This window comes from Felis catus, chromosome B4 (genome assembly GCF_018350175.1).
Source record: "Felis catus isolate Fca126 chromosome B4, F.catus_Fca126_mat1.0, whole genome shotgun sequence".
Lineage (NCBI taxonomy): Eukaryota > Metazoa > Chordata > Mammalia > Carnivora > Felidae > Felis > Felis catus.
In genome coordinates, this window is record NC_058374.1 from 98,789,244 (window position 1) to 98,808,886 (window position 19,643).

The 19,643-nt window shown below is 36.2% G+C and overlaps 1 protein-coding gene across 16 annotated transcripts in view; it reads right to left on the minus strand.

Moving 5' to 3' along the window:
- The window catches only part of KCNC2 (potassium voltage-gated channel subfamily C member 2), a 198,732-nt gene that overhangs the window by 12,376 nt on the left and 166,713 nt on the right, over positions 1–19,643 (minus strand). The gene's annotated exons all lie outside the window — the stretch shown is intronic.

The window sequence follows — 19,643 nt, forward strand, 5'->3', positions numbered from 1 at the left end:
ATTAACTCATATCCATACTCATAACACTACTATTACCATATTTTACAGTTCTACAATATCAGCACAGAGTTTAAGCTACTTTTGCAAGATGTGAGATAACAAAAGGACAGACGAAACACCCTAACCTGATAAGTTTTGCTCCCAATTGTTCTGTTAACTACCAAACGCTCGCATGTTGAATACAAATATGTTAAACCATTTACTTATCTTGGGATCACATACTTCTTAATATTCAAGCTCTGAAAACTTAACACCCAGTTGTCTGAGTGAATGGTACTGTGACAGTCAGTACCAGAGGCTTTCAAAGAAGCCTGCAGAGTTCTAGTGCTCTCTGATAATGCCCTTAGACTTAGCATGTGTAGTGAGCACCAAGGGATTGCCCCTTGAATATCCAAATTAATTAATTATGTAAGAACAAGAGGTCATCAGTCAAGTGGAGGGTAGCCCTTACTTGGAAATATTAGGGTATATCCAAATCCCAAAACTGTCCCCTAATACCTGTTCTTCACCCATACCATTGAAAAGATCTAAGATTCAAGAAGAGATTGAAACTACCTCCTTTTTTTCCTGGTTGAGTTTCAGTGTAAGAGAGATACAAAAGGACTAAAAGAAAACATCTTAGGATGGTAACTATCTGCCTTAAAGAACCACCTCAAATTCTGAAATTGTATCGCAGGGTAACAGTTGGTACACTGTTCATATAGAATTACAAAGCATGCCATTTTCATGGTTTTGCCTTACTCCCCCATGCATGTCTTCCAATCTCCCTTGGTTTTCACATTATGGTTTCACTAATATCTTTTCCCAGACATAATGCAAGACATTAACATGTTTTCACTCAGCTTTCCCTTTGTCCAAATAAATAGAGTTCATTTTTTAATAACTACTTGTTATAACAGTATCACTAAGACCCTCTAGATGCTTTAGAAGATAGTATCTTCTAGAGGAAGAATCAATCATCCTTGATGCATGCATTACTTCTTAATGTAATCACAATTTTATCTATAGATTTGTTTCTGATTCCCCCTGAAATTTTTTGTCATCAGAGCCCTGCTGGTGGGTATATGTTGATGCCCCCACCAAGCCCCCCCACCCCCGCCACATGCTCCCCTATCCACATCCAGTCTCCAGCATTTCAGATGAAATGTCAAAAGTTTTAGTGCACACATTCTATCTACAAGGCAGGTAGACAATATAAGGCAGTTAAAGCAAACTGTAATTTTATTTTATGCGTCTAGTATTCCTCAGTCAGCATTTTTTCAGTTAACTTTGCCAAACTCTCTCCACCTACATTCAGGTGAATTGAATGGGACTTCCCAACACTGCTGTTTCAAAATCTGTCCTCACTTCCCAGCCTATCTCCCAAACAACAAAGACAGTTTTCTAGGGTACTTTGATGCTTGTAAATACGCAACACTGGGACCTTTTATGAGGGAACATTTTCTTACTCTTCATTCATTCATTCAAGTATGAATTAGGTGCCTCTCTGTGCCAGGCCACAGTGTTAGGGCTTCAATTTAACAGTAGTTAACAAAACACAATCCCTGCATTTGAGGAATTCACAATCCATTAGGGACACAGACATTAAATAATGAACCATGCAAAAATTATATAATTACAATTGTGATAAATGCAATGAAGGATAGAAAGGCTCAAAAATGGGGCTTTATTTAGACTGAGGGGTCACAGACACCTCTGACAAAATATCAATAGACTGGAATTTGAGGGATAAATGAAGGCTAACTTGATGGAAACGGGAGACCCGTATATAACACAGTAGGAAATTTTAACAAAACGTCTGGACTTTTTCAATCTGCCTTTCTCAAGTGATGCCTTTACTGTAGCACTGCAGGAGCAGAGGGTTTTCCAAGTCTGCCTCTTTTGCACAAATTACGATGATTAAAGCCCAAGCTAGCACAGAGGCTCTGACATTTTAAAGGTTAACCTCTTTTCCTAAAGAGCTTTAAATAAACTAGAAATATTACCTAGGTTTTAAAATGAGGCTGTAAAGAGACTTTAGAGCAGTTTGATTGTTTATGGTCCTCCTTTGGACTTGCTGGCTTATTGGGAAAGCTTTAGAATTCACTTGTCTTAAATTATTGTAACAGCCCCATTGTTTGGGATGAAGTAAAAATATAAGATATATGGGTTAAAGTGGTTTTTAACTTAAAGTCCTATGCAAATACTATAAATCATTATTATTTATACTTTAAAAATATATAATTATTACCTCAATAAGCACTACCAGAACCTGAGGCTTATGTTCATTAAATGAGTTATTATGTTGTCAGAAAAAGGTCAGCAGAGTCATAAGGTATTACACTTGGTGGTTGGAGTTTAAGTAACATGAATCATCTTGTTAAATTGCCCATTTTAATTATCCACCCACAGAAGACATGAATAGACAGACACTTTTCTAAAGAAGACATCCGGGTGGCTAAGAGACACACATAAAGATGGTCAACATCACTCATCATCAGGGAAATACAAATCAAAACCATGATGAGATACTGACCTCACACCTATCAGAATAGTTAAAATTAACACCACAAGAAACAACAGGTGTTGGCAAGGATGTGGAGACAGGGGAACCCTCTTGCACTGATTGTGGGAATGTAGACTGGTGCAGCCATTCTGGAGAACCATATGAAGGGTCCTCAAAGAAGTAAAACTAGAACTACCTTATGACCCAACAATTGCAATAGTAGGTTATTTACCCAAAGGATACAAAAATACAGATTTTGGGGGGTTCATGCACCCCAATGTTTATAGCAGCATTATCAACAATAGCCAAACTATGGAGAGAGCCCAAAAGTCCATCAACTGATGAATGTACAAGAAAATGTGCTATATATATATATAATGGAATATTACTCAGCCATCAAAAAGAATGAAATCTTGTTATTTGCAATGACATGGATGGAGCTACAATATATTATGCTAAGAGAAATAAGCCAATTGGAGAAAGACAAATATCATATGATTTCACTCAAATGTGGAATTTAAGAAACAAAACAGATGAACATATGGGAAGTGAGGGAAAGAGAAAAGAGGGAAACAAACTACAAGAGACTCTTAAAGATAGAGAACAAACTGAGGGTTGATGGAGGGAGGTGGGAGGAGGATGGGTTAGATGGGTGATAGGTATTAGGGAGGGCACTTGTTGGGGCACCTAAGTGGCTCAGTTGGCTAAGCATCCAACTCTTGATTTTGGCTCAGGTCATGATCTCAAGATTCGTTGAGATCAAGCCCAATGTTGGGCTCAGCACTGACAGTGCAGAGCCTGCTCGGGATTCTCTCTCTCTCTTCTCTCACTCTTTCTTCCTCTCCCCCCTCAAAATGAATAAATAAATATTTTTAAAAAGGAGGGCACTTGTTATGATGAGCACTGGGTGTTGTATGTAGGTGATGAATCACTGAATTCTACTCCTGAAACCAATATTGCACTGTACGTCAACTAACTAAAATATAAATTAATTAATTAATTAATTAATTAATACTTGCCCATCCATATTCCTAGAAAAGAAATTTAGTCACATTCATTAGAATATACCTGGGGAGCTTACATAAATGTGAATTCCTTACCCTCCACATGACACATCAGACACAGGTTCTCTTGTTTAGGGAAAGGGAATTTGCATTCAACAAGCTTTTGTAGTGATTGCTATGCATATCAAAGTTTGAAAAACACTGTTTCAGTGTATTTTCAACTTGATAATACAAAGTTGATAATTCATTACTAAATGAATTGGAGAAGTTTCTAAATTATAAGCATTTGTAGACTCTTAAAAGAATCTTCCTAAATCTGTGTGTGTGTGTGTGTGTGTGTGTGTCTTTGCATGTGAGTTGTGACATAATTCTGGCTTCTACACAAATATTGGTGAAGAAACAAAGCAACTGAACAGCCTCTAAATATACACAACTCTAAGACACAAAAACTTTGAAAGCCAAAAGTTGTCTGTGTTTTTACAAGTCGCTTGGAACTTGAATTTATCAATATTTTCATTAGCATTATTTAAAGAACCACATGATTTTGTATTTTTATTATTCTTCATTGCAATTTTTATAGCTCTGTATATCTTTAGTTTTTAAGGACTTTGTAATTCTGCCAGAGTGTGATAATAGTATAATAGGAAAATAAAAAAGAGTATAAAAAAAGATACAAACTGTCATTACGGGAAAGAGACATTCATTCCAGAAGTAGATGACTGTTTTGCTTTAAAAAAACAAGCTAGATAGGCATTTTTTTTAAATTTTTTTTCAACGTTTATTTATTTTTGGGGGGACAGAGAGAGACAGAGCATGAACGGGGGAGGGGCAGAGAGAGAGGGAGACACAGAATCGGAAACAGGCTCCAGGCTCTGAGCCATCAGCCCAGAGCCTGACGCGGGGCTCGAACTCACGGACCGCGAGATCGTGACCTGGCCGAAGTCGGACGCTTAACCGACTGCGCCACCCAGGCGCCCCTAGATAGGCATTTTTTATTTATAAAGTCTAAAGACACTAGAAATGGTCTAGAATGGGAAGGTCATAACACAGAACTAAAGTATTCTTCATAATAACATGGTAAAAAATTGAATGTTGTCTTCTGACAACTTAAAAGTGGGGAAGTTGGAAGGAAATTGAAATCCAGAGAGAAACAAACAGGATAGTTCTTTGAGGATGAGGAAAGTCCCATAATGGGAAGGAGCAAGCAAATGAGAGATCCCTGAGCGGTACAGCAGCAGAACTTTGGGACACCAATGGGGAATACCAAACTTTAAGGTGCTGCTTGCTCTGCTATGCCTTCAGCAAAAGGTGGTTGTACAAAAGAACCTGGTGTTGATGGTGCTTCGAGTGATGAAGGTATTGGGCCATGCAAAGACAAAAGGAGGGGAGCAGTCAACCATAGAGGCAAGATACAGTGAGGTTCAAAAACTTAGAAGAGTACTAAATAAGAGCAAAAGATAATCAGGAGAAATGTAGCCCTTGTGAGAGTATTAGAGTTATTGAGTTATTAAGAGAGAAAGATCTCCCCATAGAATGAAAAATAAGAGCTCAGTTTATTGGGAACTTAGTTTGAGTATCAGATGAAAAGGTGACCCCAGAAGCCTTGAAGACCTAGAATCATCTGGAGGCAACACTTGGAATCCATTATCAAGGAATTTGTACACTTCATTTGAACTTAATTTTAAGAGACTTGGATACAGAAAATATCTTGTTTTGTTTTGTTTTGTTTTTCTGACTCTCTGAGTTAAGCCCAAATGGGTAAATATGAGGTTAGTTTGAATAATATTAAGTAAAAGAAATTAAAAAGGAAAGAAATGGTGGGAGGGAAAAGGTTTTATTTGTTTTTCTCCTTCACAAACTGGAAAGTGCTTAAGGACCAGAATGATTTCATATCCATTTTTGTAGCTCCTGCTTTTGGCACAGTGGTTAGTATTTAGGATGGCTGGCTGGCTGGATAGAAGGACGAAAGAATTAATGAAAGAATAAATAAATGAACAAAATAATAAGGTAGATCACATTCTAGTGAGAAGAAAAATGATGTGAGGAAAAGGAACTAACAGAAATGAAATAATAAAATATGCATATTGGAAAGAAAGAAAGAAAGAAAGAAAGAAAGAAAGAAAGAAAGAAAGAAAGAAAGAAAGCAAGCAAGCCAAATTTATAGCAGGAGCAAATTGAACTGGTCTGTAGGTCCAAACATTGCCCTCAGTAGCTTCCATTCATTCTGTTAATGGAATCTTATCAAGGAGTTGAGGAAGAAAATCACATTGTCATTTCTCCCTTTTCCCCTGTGATAAGACCACAAACTCTTACAGGCATTAAATGAAAATAAGATAAAGCATGCTAAATAATTAAAATTTTAGAAAGCTCTCTAGGTGTTAAGTTGACTGAATTCACAGAACTCATGTATCATCTCAGGGACATTTAGAAGGGAGATGCCCTGCTACAATATTGACTTGTGGATGTAATAAGTAGCCAGTTTTTCTCCCTAAGCCCAGTGTCCATGATTAGCTTGATGAGTGTCTAATACTCTGTTTTTGTTTTGTTTTGTTTTGTTTTCTAACTAGCGACCATGAAGAGAAAGCCCTCAAAGTGCAGTTCTACATAGAAGATAGTATGTACCTACCTCAGTGCAAAAATTCAAGTAGATCTCTAAGTATGTATAATAGGCTGACAGAAAGAGGAGGAAAGAGGAGGAAAGCAGGCTATATTTTTGTTTCATCATTTTCTCTTTCCTGTTAGTATTAAAATGAATAAAACTGAACTCTATAAGAACCTCAAAAGTGCCAAACATAATGAGGACCAGACTGATTAAGTGGCCTTTTTCTGTGCTCCCTTAGCCCAGGATCACTGATGTAGCAATTTTCACACACTTTTGTTACTAATTCTACAAGTCCACAAATTGTTCAAAGAGAAGAACTTAATATCTATCTTTAGAGCCAAACACAGGCTTGACTGATGGCAAGAAGTAGGTGATCAGTTCTTGGGAAATTAGAAAAGGAAAGTGTTTTTGAAGTATGTTTAACTTGGTATGTAAAAATTCCACTGGCTCCAACACAGAATCTCCTTTAAAAGTCACCTTACCCATTAATTCACAATTAGAAAGCTCAACCTATATTATAAACCTTAAAGGGGGAAAAGAACTTGAAGAAAAATTAAACTTACCTCTATTTGAAAATAAAAGTCAATGACATAATTTAATAGTTGGAAATTAACATTACAGGGAGATTTTTTAAGACAAATCCTAAAATATATACTTTGCCATGGCCCCAAAATTCCAGTCCTTAAAGGAGATTCCCATTCATGGGCCATGGCAAAAAAAAAAAAGCCTGAAAGCTCTTCTTGACCTTGACAATCACCTTGAAAACAGACTCCTCGAATCAGGAAATTGAGGTCACTGGAGTTCATCAATTAAGGTTGTGAAAATAGTCATCAATTGGATGAGGAATTTAGGAAGGAGGAGTTTTCTTTCCTCCTTGATTTCCTCTCACTTGTGAAAGATGATGAACCATCACTCTGCTTTGAGACGATTTCTCATTTGGTCTGGCATCTTGCAGGAACTTTATGTACTAAAACTGATTTCAGGGCGCCTGGGTGGCTCAGTTGGTTGGGCGTCCGACTTGGGCTCAGGTCATGTTCTCAGTCAGTGGTTGGAGCTCCGTGTCGGGCTCTGTGCTGACATGCTGACAGTTCAGAGCCTGGAGCTTGCTTCTGATTCGTGCCTCCCTCTCTCTGGCCCTCCCCGCTCATGCTCTGTCTCACTCTCTCTCTCTCAAAAATAAATAAGCACTAAAAAAAAAAGAATTTTTAAACTGAATGATTTCTTGGGATTATGGTTGCAATACTTGGTCTGGGATCAGCTTTAAATATCCTTTGTATGTAAATACTGATAAAGTTGTCAGATGCTCAGGGTTGCCTGACCTTGTCAGTTTTGCTGCAAAAAAACATTAGGTACATTGTACTGGGGTTATTATTCATGGAAACAATTGGTTAGGATCTATTTTCTCTCATGGAGCTAATGCTCTGAAAAGGGATCCCACCACAACAGTTTTAATCAATGCTTGGGAGTACGATTTTATTTTTATATAACTGTTAAGATTGCTGGTGGACCGAGTTAGCCAAAAGGAAGACAGTTGCCTGCTTCAAGAAGAGGCGTCATATTTCAGGTTAAAATGTGAAAGCGTGAAGAATGTTACAGTAAACGCCGATTTCAGAACTCTTAGTGTAGTATAGGAATTAAGATCCTTGGGAATTAAGTAACTACGGAGGAACATCCTAAATTGCAAAGATTTGCTACTGCCAGCTTTCAACCCAAGTCAATTAAGCCAACCTGCATTATCATAAAACTGCCAAAATGCTGCATCTGTTTAAATGGGAGTTGAGTTTGCTTTATTTGCCTTGTGTACCCTGCCCCTGCTCTATAATGTCTGTAATCATGAAGATGGAAAAAATTGTAACATTAGTTTCAAATATGTGTGTTTGTGTGTATGTGTGTATACTAAGGAATTTCAGTTTTTGCAATTCCACATGAGGTATATCTATTTTTAGTTTGCATTTTAAGGACATTATACATTTTCCAAACAGAAATGCTTCATTCTTATTATACACATTCTTCTTTTCACTCTTAAATAATTAAATAAAGACATGAGCAAGGACTTCCAACAATGAGGAATCAGAGCTCATAGTACTTCCTGATCCAAAATTTCCACTTTTAGAAATTTACTCTGGTAAAATGTGGATACAAAAGTACAAGGATATATGTGGAAGGACATTCACTGAAGCATTATTTGTCAAAAAAAAAAAGTGTAAGTCAATGGTATATAGCATTACAAAGAATGAGGCAACTAAATATGGAATGATATCCAATGAAACCTATTAAACAAAAAGATGACTGTGGTACAACAATATGTAGAGTCTAATACAACTTCTATGTACAACTCTATACAATCTCTATGTACAACTAATGCATGCTTATAAATAAATAGCAACATTACATTCTTAGCAATAGTTATAAGAGTGGCATCATGTGAATGTGTTGCTAATGGAGAATTGTAACTGATTCTATAAATATCTTCAAAGTTTAATTTTTTTATAAAAAATTTAATCATGTATTATATGTTTTATTTTAAAAGAAAATTCAAAGAAATTAATAACCAAGAGAGGATTAAGCTTGGATCTTCATTCTCAATGACCATTATGCTGATTTTATTATGCCACAGAAATTATACATTGGCAGATTGCCATTTGCCTTCTTTTGCCCAGCACCTTAAATTTAGCAGATGCTCTTAATTATGTATGTATTCAAGTCTCATATACTAGCTTTGCCATAATTAACAAGAATGTGGTGTTGTTCACAGAGCTGTGGTCTCTAGAGAAAGAAAATGGTCTCTTTCATTAGTAAGAATATCCTCAAGGGCCAACCACATAGGGACAACTACAGCCCTGCGTCTGCTGGTTCCATGCAGAGTTGACAATTACTTCAGCCTCTTTTGAGGCTGGTAAAATCAACTTCTCTTCATTCAAGTTTTACTGTTTAAAAGCAGTTCCACAAACTTTATTGGATTTATAACATTGAATTAGATCTTTCCTCAGTGGGGATGCCAAAAACATATATGATTTCTAAATTCAGAAATTAGTGAAGAAGGCGAAGAAGATTAACCTACATGTAACTGTATATAATCATGTGAGTGTTTATAACACATATATGTTTTATATTTATATCAATGTATCAAATGTGTTTATATCTATAGATATATATGTATACTATATACAGATATGATATGATATACAGATACAGGTATGAATATATTATGTAGATAGGTATAAAATTGATATAAAACAATATAAGATTTAGATTTCTCAAGTCAAGATACCCAAATATTTTTTGATTATTGACACTTATGTGACTCCTGATAAAGATATTCCACCATGTTGAATATCCAACATGGTGGATACACCATTGGATACACCTTTATCCAATATAGATACACATCATTCTCTCTACATTTTTTTTTCCTATGCAACAGGAATTTCACTGAAATTTTTACTTGGCTTATCCACTCACACCTGAGTGTAATTTTCTAGGATACAGGCAAGGGAGGCCTATACATGACATTAGTATTATCACAATGAATTATGGTGTTCAAAGTTTAACTACAATTAAAAGTCATCAAATATGGATACACAGGATCATTTTAGTTCTCTAAGTCTTATGATGAAATTTAAAGTGTTTATAATTGATATATTGCATGACAATAATTTTTATAATTGCTTTATTAGGTAAGAATTTTACAATTTTTAGTCGTAAGAATAACAGCTTATAGTCACTTCATAGCATAAACATGAATTGTAATTCTTAAATTCCAACTATTGAAAACTCCCTCCAAAACTTCCACATTTATTATATATTGTCTTAAATTCATTTTTAAATGATTTAGTTTGTCTTGTAATGATATGACCTACACCATCATGATCTAGGAATACCTAGGAGGTCACATTTTTAAACCCTATCTACTCTTAAGTTGTAGGGTATCTTTCTTGAGGCCAACACTTTCCAAATTAAATTATGCAAGAATCCTGTTTAACTTAGTTGAAAGTGAGGGAGGTAAATAGAATGTTAGTGGAAGGCAAAGGGAGGTGACTAGTTTACAAACACCTGCCAAAGATTTGTTGACTCTGATAAGTCTGTTTCTTTCAACACTCTATACACTTTTAACACATCTGTCTAGCCTACTAGAGCACCTCTGCTGGTCTAGTCCCTATACAACATAGGGAATCCCAAGCTTTAATCTCAAATGTTAGCATTCTTTTTCCATACCTGCTTGCTCAGTAATCCTTTCTAAAACATAACCATATGCACAGATAGCCAAGTCCTGAGAGTCTCCCATGGTTTATGTGTGCATTCCTTTTTCTTCAAGATCTTTTGTTTGGTGGATATTTGTTCTTTCTTACTACTAAGCTGGGTCAGGACCCCTCCAATCCACCCTAGTCTACTTCAGCAAGTATGCCTACCTGGAGAAAGAATACTAGAGTCTCAGTTCCTGATCTGCCTGGAAATCTTGGATACTCTTGCAAATAGATGCAGATTCTTCCCAGGGGCAAATTTCCTATATGCCACAAAGCAAAAGCTCCTGGGTTAACTGGTACTTTCAATACAAGAAGCAGAAAAGTCATATTTAAAATAGGGAGGAATTGATTGGCTATGTAATTGGAAATCCTATAAGGTGAACCTTAATGTTGTTTGCCTAAGCAATTTAACTACATCAACAGCTGTCAGAATGTGGCCTGGAATTACTAGCAATCCAGAGACCCTTTTCTTGGGTCTATAAAATCAAAATTAGTTTGAAATAATATTATAATACTTTTTTCTTTTTTCATTCTCATTGTCTTACCGGTTTATAGAGGAGTTTTCCAGGGGCAACATGATGTGGTATATTACAACAGAATGAATGTGCCAAGAAGATAGGAGAATCCAGCCACTTTCTATTAAGTCAGACATGAAACAGATCTACAAAAATGTAAAATAATGTCACCCTTCTCACTTTACTCTTCCTCTTTCAGAAATTTTATTCTTTTTAAAAAATTATTTTTCTAAGTCATGGAGATGTAATGTAGAGCATTGGGAATATAGTCAATACTACTGTAATAACATTATATGGTGACAGATGGCAACTAGACTTATTATGGGGATTATTTCATAACGTATAAAAATATCAAATCACTATGACGTACAGCGAAAACTAACAGGATATTGTATGCCAATTACACTTCAGTGTAATTTTTTTCATTAAAAATATGTTTGCTCACATCGCTGGATTACATCCTAATCATGGAAAATAAGTATCTCTTAACCTTTCTATAAATATTAATATGGCCTACCAGTGACTCCATACAAGATCATAAAGTCTCCAAGGCAATGTTCAATACAATCAGCTCCTTTACTAGATTATAAAGTAAATAAAAAACATGCATTTGTTATGTTAACAATTTTAAAACTGTCATGAATGAAGTGAGAGCTAAAGTAAGTAATTCTCAGGAGTCACAGAAATCTATCCACATCCGCTTAAATACCAGAATCTTTTGAAATTTAGTAATCTCTTCTACTTCCATGATTCCAAATGCCATCAATGCACCAGTGATAGCTCACATGTCAATCTCCAGCTTATACCTTTCTGTGTGTGATTTATCATAATTCGCCAAATCCACAAGGTTCTTCAGGCTCAATTAAATAACAAATGATATAATGGCAATCAAAATAATAACTCTACTAGTCTGGATTCTCCAGAGAAACAGAACCAATAGGATATACCTAAGTACATAGAAAGAGATTTATTATGAGGCATTGGCTTACATGATTACCAAGGTTAAGAAGTGCCACCATCTGCTGTCTACTAGATGAAGGCTTGGGAAAGCCAGTGGGGTAGTCCTGGTCCAAGTTTGAAGACCTCAGAACCAGGGTAGCCAATGGTGTAAGTCCCAGTCTGAGTCTGGTGACCCAAGAACCAAGAGCTCCAATTTTCAAAGTCAGGAGAAGATGGAATCCCCACTGAAGCAGAGAGAGAAAATTCACCTCCCTCTGCCTTTCTGTCCTATTTGGACCCTCAACATGTTGGATGATGCTCACCCACACTGGGGAGGGGTTCTTCTTCACTCAGTGTACTGACTAAAATGCTAATGTCTTCTAGAAATATCCAGAAATGTTTACCAAATTGACACATAAAACTAACCATCACAGTGACTATCATGCATTTTAATAGTGAAGGTTTAAAAGGAACTTCAAACTCTACTTGCCCAATATATTACTGAAATCTATTCTGCCTATTCTATTCTATTCTATTCTATTCTATTCTATTCTATTCTATTCTATTCTATTCTATTCCATTGTATATATTTCTTTTATTCTGAACCATCATTTACCAATTAACTAATTTACTACTTAGATTTCTTTTTTTCTTCCCCAGCATCTTCATCTGTCATATTCCTAAATCCTGTAGATTCTCAGACTTGAAATATCTCTAGTATTTTTCTCCCTTCTCTACATTCCCAGTGCTAATGGCTTAGCTTTTAATTTGCCTTTAATCAGCTGTTTCTGGATTACTAGAAATAAGCACTCCTTCAAGGGAACAAATGTGATTATGTCACTCATCCGCTTAAAAGCATTTAATGGCTCCCATTATAGGATACACAATGTTCCTGATATATTATTCAAGGAATTTCTTTATGTGCACCTTACATACCTTTCTACTGTGAATATCACCATTTGCCTAATATACCAGGAACTCCAATCCTCATGTCTTTGTACATAGAGTTCCTTTGTCCAATATGCTTTTTTCCTTTGAATGACTGGCAAAGAACTATCTAGTATTTAAGACTCGACTCAGAAATCCTTTGGTCTTTGAAATTCCTGAAATCTGAGGCAAAATTAAGCACTTTCTCGTTAGTTTCTTGCCTATATCTCTACTATAGCACTTATCTCATTTCTGCAATATTTTATTTTCTGCTTCTTTTGTAAAACACAATCTTGTGACATAAGCACACATTTTTAAAAAAATTTTTCAGTGTTTACTTATTTTTGAGAGACAGAGAGAGACAGCGCATGAGTAGGGAAGGGGCAGAGAGATAGAGAGACACAGAATCCAAAGCAAGTAGCAGGCTCTGAGCTGTCAGCACAGCTGGCCTCGAACCCACAAACCATGACATCATGACCTGAGCCGAAGTCAGATGCTTAACTGACTGAACCACCGAGGGGCCCCCATAAGCAGGGATTTTTATTTGCATTTTATGTCAATGGCATTAAGCTAGTGCTTAATAAATATTGACAAGAAGTAATAAACACTATGGCCAGACCAAAAATAAAGTTTAACTCAACTTTGTTTCACTTATTTACACTCAACCACTTCTTCCAAATGGATTTTTAAGAAGGCCTAGGAAAACAACAAATAGAATAAGAAGAAAAGTATAAACTAAAACTAATAAGCGAATAGACTGTCAATTTGAGTGACAAGAGCAGGGCAATGTCAGAGATAAAAAAGAAAGCAAGGCTTTAAGCAAAGAAGGATTAACAATGTCAATTTCTGTAGTGTTCAAAGAAGATAAAAATGGAGAAAGGCCTTTTGGATGAGATAATTACGCCAACATTAGTTTCCCTTGATGAAGCGTTTTCAGTTAAGAAATAGGAAAGAATCCAGATTTCATGGGATTAACAAACCAGTTGGTGCTGAGAAGTGTAAGTGGCAAGTAAACACACACACTCACACACACACATTACTGCATTTTCAAGGGCTTAAGTCACTTTTATTCACAGAGATCATTACAAATTAAAAAAAAATTGTTCTGCTTTAAGAATAAGAAAAATGGGGGGCACCAGGGTGGCTCAGTCGGTTAAGCATTCAACTTTGGCTCAGGCCATGACCTTGTGTTTTCATGAGTTCGAGCCCTGCATCGGGCTCTGTGCTGACAGCTCAGAGCTTGGAGCCTGCTTCAGATTCTGTGTCTCCTTCTCTCTCTGCCCCTCTCCTGCTCAGACTCTGTTTCTGTCTCTCTCAAAAATAAATAAACATTAAATTTTTTTAATGGGCTAATTTTACAAAATATAAAAAGCTACTCAGCTAATACAGCACCAAACCATATTTTTGAAATTGTGAAGATGAGAGTTTAGCAAACAAACTAGTACCAAATGTTCTTGAAATGCTCTGGTTTCTCTTCAAATCGCATAAATCTTTCGCCTTTTACCAAATGTTCTTGAATACTATTATCAAAATTATTTAAATTGTAGACATTTTTTAATCTATAACCAATGAACTATGTGATTATTTTGTATTGTTTTTAACTAACTTTACCCTCAAAATCTAACGCAGTATCTGTTGTCCTAAGAGGCGTCAGGAAAGTAAGAAATTCATGACCATGCCACTGATAACAGTTCCAAGGGAGTATTAAGTGATAATAAAAATTATCAATAGCTTTAAGATGACAGGGGAAATACTGCCTTTGTCATTCAAAAAGTAGCAACTATTTTGGGATGAGCACTGGGTGTTGTATGGAAACCAATTTGACAATAAATTTCATATATTGAAAAAAAAAGTAGCAACTAAAAATAATAAAAATAATCTAAAAATAATAACCATAATAATATTAATAGGTAATGTTCAGCAAACACATCTGTCCTAAAAATATTAATTTTCATCTCATTTAATCCTGAAAACATTTTGCACAGTAGATTCTATTAACCCATTTTATAGAAAAGCAAATTGAGGTATAAAGACTAAGGTCAAAGCTCTCTGTTTTATGGCATATATTGCTCTCTAAATTCATTTTTTAACAAGAATCTTCAACTCTATTGAGCAGAAATATTAAGAAAATATTACAATATTCCTATAAATAGTGTTTTATACACCTATATACATGCAAATATGCATACATGAATGCTAAACTTTGGTCATCAATAGTACAAAAGCAATAAAACTAGGAAAATAAAATTTCTGAGCTTTATTCCTGATATTTATATACAGTACTTTTTCAAGGTTCTTATAAAATAAATAGTATAATAACCAAACGCTGATTCTACATAGGCAAAGATAAGGCTAGAAAGCAATTGTGTGTTCATTTTTTTGGACAGTTAACTATACATGCTGGGCCTAAAGTATCTAAAAAAAATTCTGAAATTTGCATGAATGGACAAGTGTGAGCTGAGTCCTTTTTCCTCCTGTATATATTTTTTAATCTCCATTTTCTAGCCAAAGAAAGAAATGGTTGTTTTCATAGATTATTTAGCTCATTTCAGAGCTTTCAGAGCAAGGTTTACAGGACTTGTCCTTGATATAGAGACAACAGAAGGAAAGCTTCTGAATATTTAATAGAGCTAGAAAATACTACATTTAATATTCTCCTGAGCTTGCACAGTGCTGACTTAGAAGGAAACCTAAAAGAGAAGGTGTCTCTTTTCCACCTGCAGAATCTTAAAAATACAGTCAGGAAAGCAGTCTCTGAAATGACACCCACAACTTGAACGGTTCCATTCTTAAAGGTAAAACACGTCTTTTAAAATATGTGCTGAAAGCTCTTAGTTACCTGGGGGGGGAGGGGGAAATAACTAAACTGTGCTTTAGAGTTTCATGCATGTTCTATTTTTTATCATCTTATTTCCTCTTTTTAAAATTTCAAGTATTTGGGAATAGCTAGATTTTTAAGCTTTGTTTTATTTTCTTCTGCTTTGCCATTTTTGGGTTTTATTTATTTGTTTGAATAAAGCACAAATTTTAGGAATACTAAGCAAATCAGCCACCTAATACTATTTAAGAGTTTTTGCACATCCAATATGCCTTGATTTTGATTTTACAAATACGAAAATTCCTTTAGATAGGGTGAAATCTTAAAGAACTAGGATTGGAAAAGGAACTTCCTTACCTCAAAGGTACTTTTAAAATGGCTATTATCCTTCACGGGACTTTTGAAAAATGCCCTAGAGTTTGGTTTCTTCTCTGTTCTGAAGTTTCTTTATACGTCGTTCAAGAGTCTGTAATTCAATTCAATAAATATTTATTGTCCAACTATTAAGTTGAAAGCCCTGTGGTGTGAAATTCTGGAGAAACCAAAACAAGTTCTTGTGTACAAGGAGCATCTATTCTATATTTCTGTAGGAAAATAAATGCCTCAAAAAAAGGTAAAATATAGTCAATTCAATAAGAAGGAAACAAAATGCTTAAAAGTCAGTGGTCAACCCACTCTGGTCAGTCTTCTATGCATATTTCTCCAGTAAGAGCAGCTAGCTCTTGGGGTGGTCATCATTTGCAAACCTATTGCCCATTCCAATGGATACATTTATGTTCATGCTCTCAAAAAGCAGGAAACCCTGAAGGTTGCTAAAGGCTGTATCCCTTTGAGACACTCTCACTAAACCACTTCCAGAATACCATGTTCTTATTTTCTTCCCACTTGTCTGGCCAATGCTGTTTAGTTTTCTTTGCTAGGTCTTCTCTTCCACCTGACCTCCAAATGTTCGAGTGGCATATGACTTGACTTCAGTCCCTTTCTATTTCTAGGTGACCTGATATGGTCCAATTATTAAAAACCTACATGCATTTGCTTATGATTCCAAATTTGTATCTCCAGCCCTAACCTCACTGAATTCTTGATCATTTGTTTTCTTATATTTGTAACAGGACATGATGTCAAATAAATTTACTTATTGTTTTTTATTTCTTTCCTTTCAAATCTGTTCTTTCTCTCAATTTCTTTACCTCAGTAAATACAAAAATTGTTACTCAAGTCAAAACTGAGAGGTCATCTTGGTGCTTCCCTCTCCCTCCTCACTTCCGTGTCTAATTCACAAACTCACCAGAAGCCAAGTAAGTATCACCTTCTTGAGAAACTGCCATAGTCTTATAATTAATTTACTTGTCCCCATGCTTGTGGACATTGCTGGAGTTACCTATTGCTGTGTAAATACTACCTCAAAACTTAGCAACTTAAAACAACAAATACTCATTATCCCAATTTCATACAGGGTGGATCTGGGTAGGCCTGGCTCAGGGCCTTTCATGAGATTTCAGTTCAGATTCTGGCCAGCAACTATGGTCACCACTGGGACTGGTGGATCTGCATTCAAGGTAACTCACTCACAGGCCATTGGTAGGAGACCTCAATTCTTTGGTGTCTGTTGAAAGAAGGCCTCAGTTTCTTACCTATGGGCCTCTCATCGGGCTCGGTGAGTGTTTTCACATAACATGTCAGTTGCCCTTCCCAGAGTGAGGGATTCAAGAAAGTGAGAGAGAACAAGGAGGAAAATGTCATGCCTTTTATGACATTAGTCTCAGAAGTTTATGTACTATCATTTTCTTCATATTCTATTTGTTAGAAACAAATCACTAAGGCCAGCCCACATTCAGAAGTGGGAAGTTAAACTTTCTTTTCTTTGCTGAGCAAGCAGGGACTTTACATAGAACAACTCCACGACCATTGTGACATATGGTAAAGTGGAATGAAAGGATTGAACAAATGAGCAAATTCAAGAATTGTGAGTTTGTGTGGATATTGACAGAATAGCATCGAAAAGTAGTCTAGGTGACAAAGTCTAATTAGAAAGATTGGAGGAGATTCCAAAATTCCATGAGTAATTCTTTCTTTTCTTTTTTGTTTTTGAAAGAAAGGGAGATAGAAAACAGGCAAATGAGGTAAGGGCAGAAGGAGAGGGAGAGAGAATCCCAAGCAGGATCCATGCCCAGCACAGAGCCTGACATGGGGTTCGATCCCACAACCATGAGATCATGACCTGACCCCAAATCAAGAATTGGATGTTCACCCTACTGAGCCACCCAAGTGCCCCTGTGGGTAACTTCAATGAGAAGAAATGATCTAAGAGCACAGATGACAGAGACAAACTACTTCCAGTGGGGAAAGCTTCAGAACAGTGGTATGAACGTGGCAGCAGAGAGGAAAATGAAAAAGTACCACTTTTCAAGAAATGGCAAAAGGAGGTGCCGCTGATTGAAAGCAATCTCGAGAAAAGTTAGGTTTCACTTAGGCGAGGAGGTGGAGGAATGAAAGGAATCCAGACACAATCTGGTTGTTTTGGTCTGCTCAAACTGTTGTAACAGAGTATCAGAGGCTAGGTGACTTAAACAAAACAACACATTTATTTTCTCACAGTCCTGCAGGCTGGAAGTCCAAGAGCAAGGTGGCAGCAGGATTGCTTTCTGGTACAACCTGTCTTCCTGGCTTGCAAATGGCTTCCTTCCTTCCACGATCTCACATGGCATTTCTTCTATGTGTGTTCATTCCTAATATTTCTCCCTCTTCTTAGAAGGACACCAATCCTATTGGATCAGTGAGAACCCACTGTCATGGCTTTATTTAACCTTAATTACCTCCATGAAGGCTCTTTTTCCCAATGCAGTCACACTGGCAGTTAGGAACATCAATATGTGAATTTGGGAGGTGAAGGGGAGACACCATTCAGTCCATAGCACTGAATTAATTACTTCATAGTAAAAATGGATTGTGGGTTTCATGGCACCATGTGAAAGAAGAGAAGAGCATCAGAGCCCAGGTTGTTGTAGGCAAAAGAAAGAGTTAGGATAGGTATTTGGAGGGTGGGAACACAGAGTAGGGAAGGAGATCTGAAAGGAAAGACACAGTGTCAGATTCAGAATGGAGTAGCTGAGGAATACTGCAGTCTTGGTCTATAAGCAAGAATGGGATCAGAGCTGAATAAGCAGTGGGTTGTCATTTCATGAACCAAATCACCTGAAATGCTTCATTCAATCATTGGGGTGTCTGGGTGTCTCAGTCAGTTAAGCATCTGACCCTTGGCTTCAGCTCAGGTCATGATTTCACGGTTCATGAGTTTGAGCCCCATATTGGGGGGCTCCTTGCTGATGGCACAGAGCTAGCATGGGATTCTCTCTCTCTTTCTCTCCCTGCCCCTCCCCTGTTTGTGCTCTCTCTCTCTCAAAATAAATAAATAAACTTACCCAAAAAAATACATAATCATTGACAATGGTGGTGGTAAATTCAATAGAATGGTTTTCATATCTTTAAATTTCTTACTATACACTTTGGCAACAGAACATGCATATGAACCAGAGACAGGATGTATCCTTTCACAGTTTAGGATGAACATGTTTAGGCAGGTAAAAAGCAGATGAGAAAATAAAATGCAGAGGCAAGACCCATCAAGTATGCCTGTACTTCCTTAGCTTGCCAATGTGCTAATTATCACAATCAATTATTATTTTCCCCCAACAAATGATTCATGATGATTTGGATGAATGTTCAAACTTTACAAACAAGAGATTAGATAATTTTCACTTTCTTGGTGCTACAAAAATGATTTTTTAAACTATGAATGCCTAAAATGGTAATAGAATTTTTAAAAACTTTCCATCCTGTTTGAAACTTGCATTGTTTCTAAAACTAAACTGTTCTCCAGATAGAAAAAATATTAATAAGCAAAATTGATATATAAGTTGCTTAATCTCTATTAAATTCTATTTCAAAATACCATTCATTAACTCCTTTGTGCCTTTATTCCATTATTACACTACTGTAAGGTGCTATAAAATGCAATATCTTATTAGATTCTAAAAGATTCCAAAGCCAGAAAAAAGCCAAATGTTGGATGGACAACATTACCTCCCCATAATACCTTTTATCTTTCA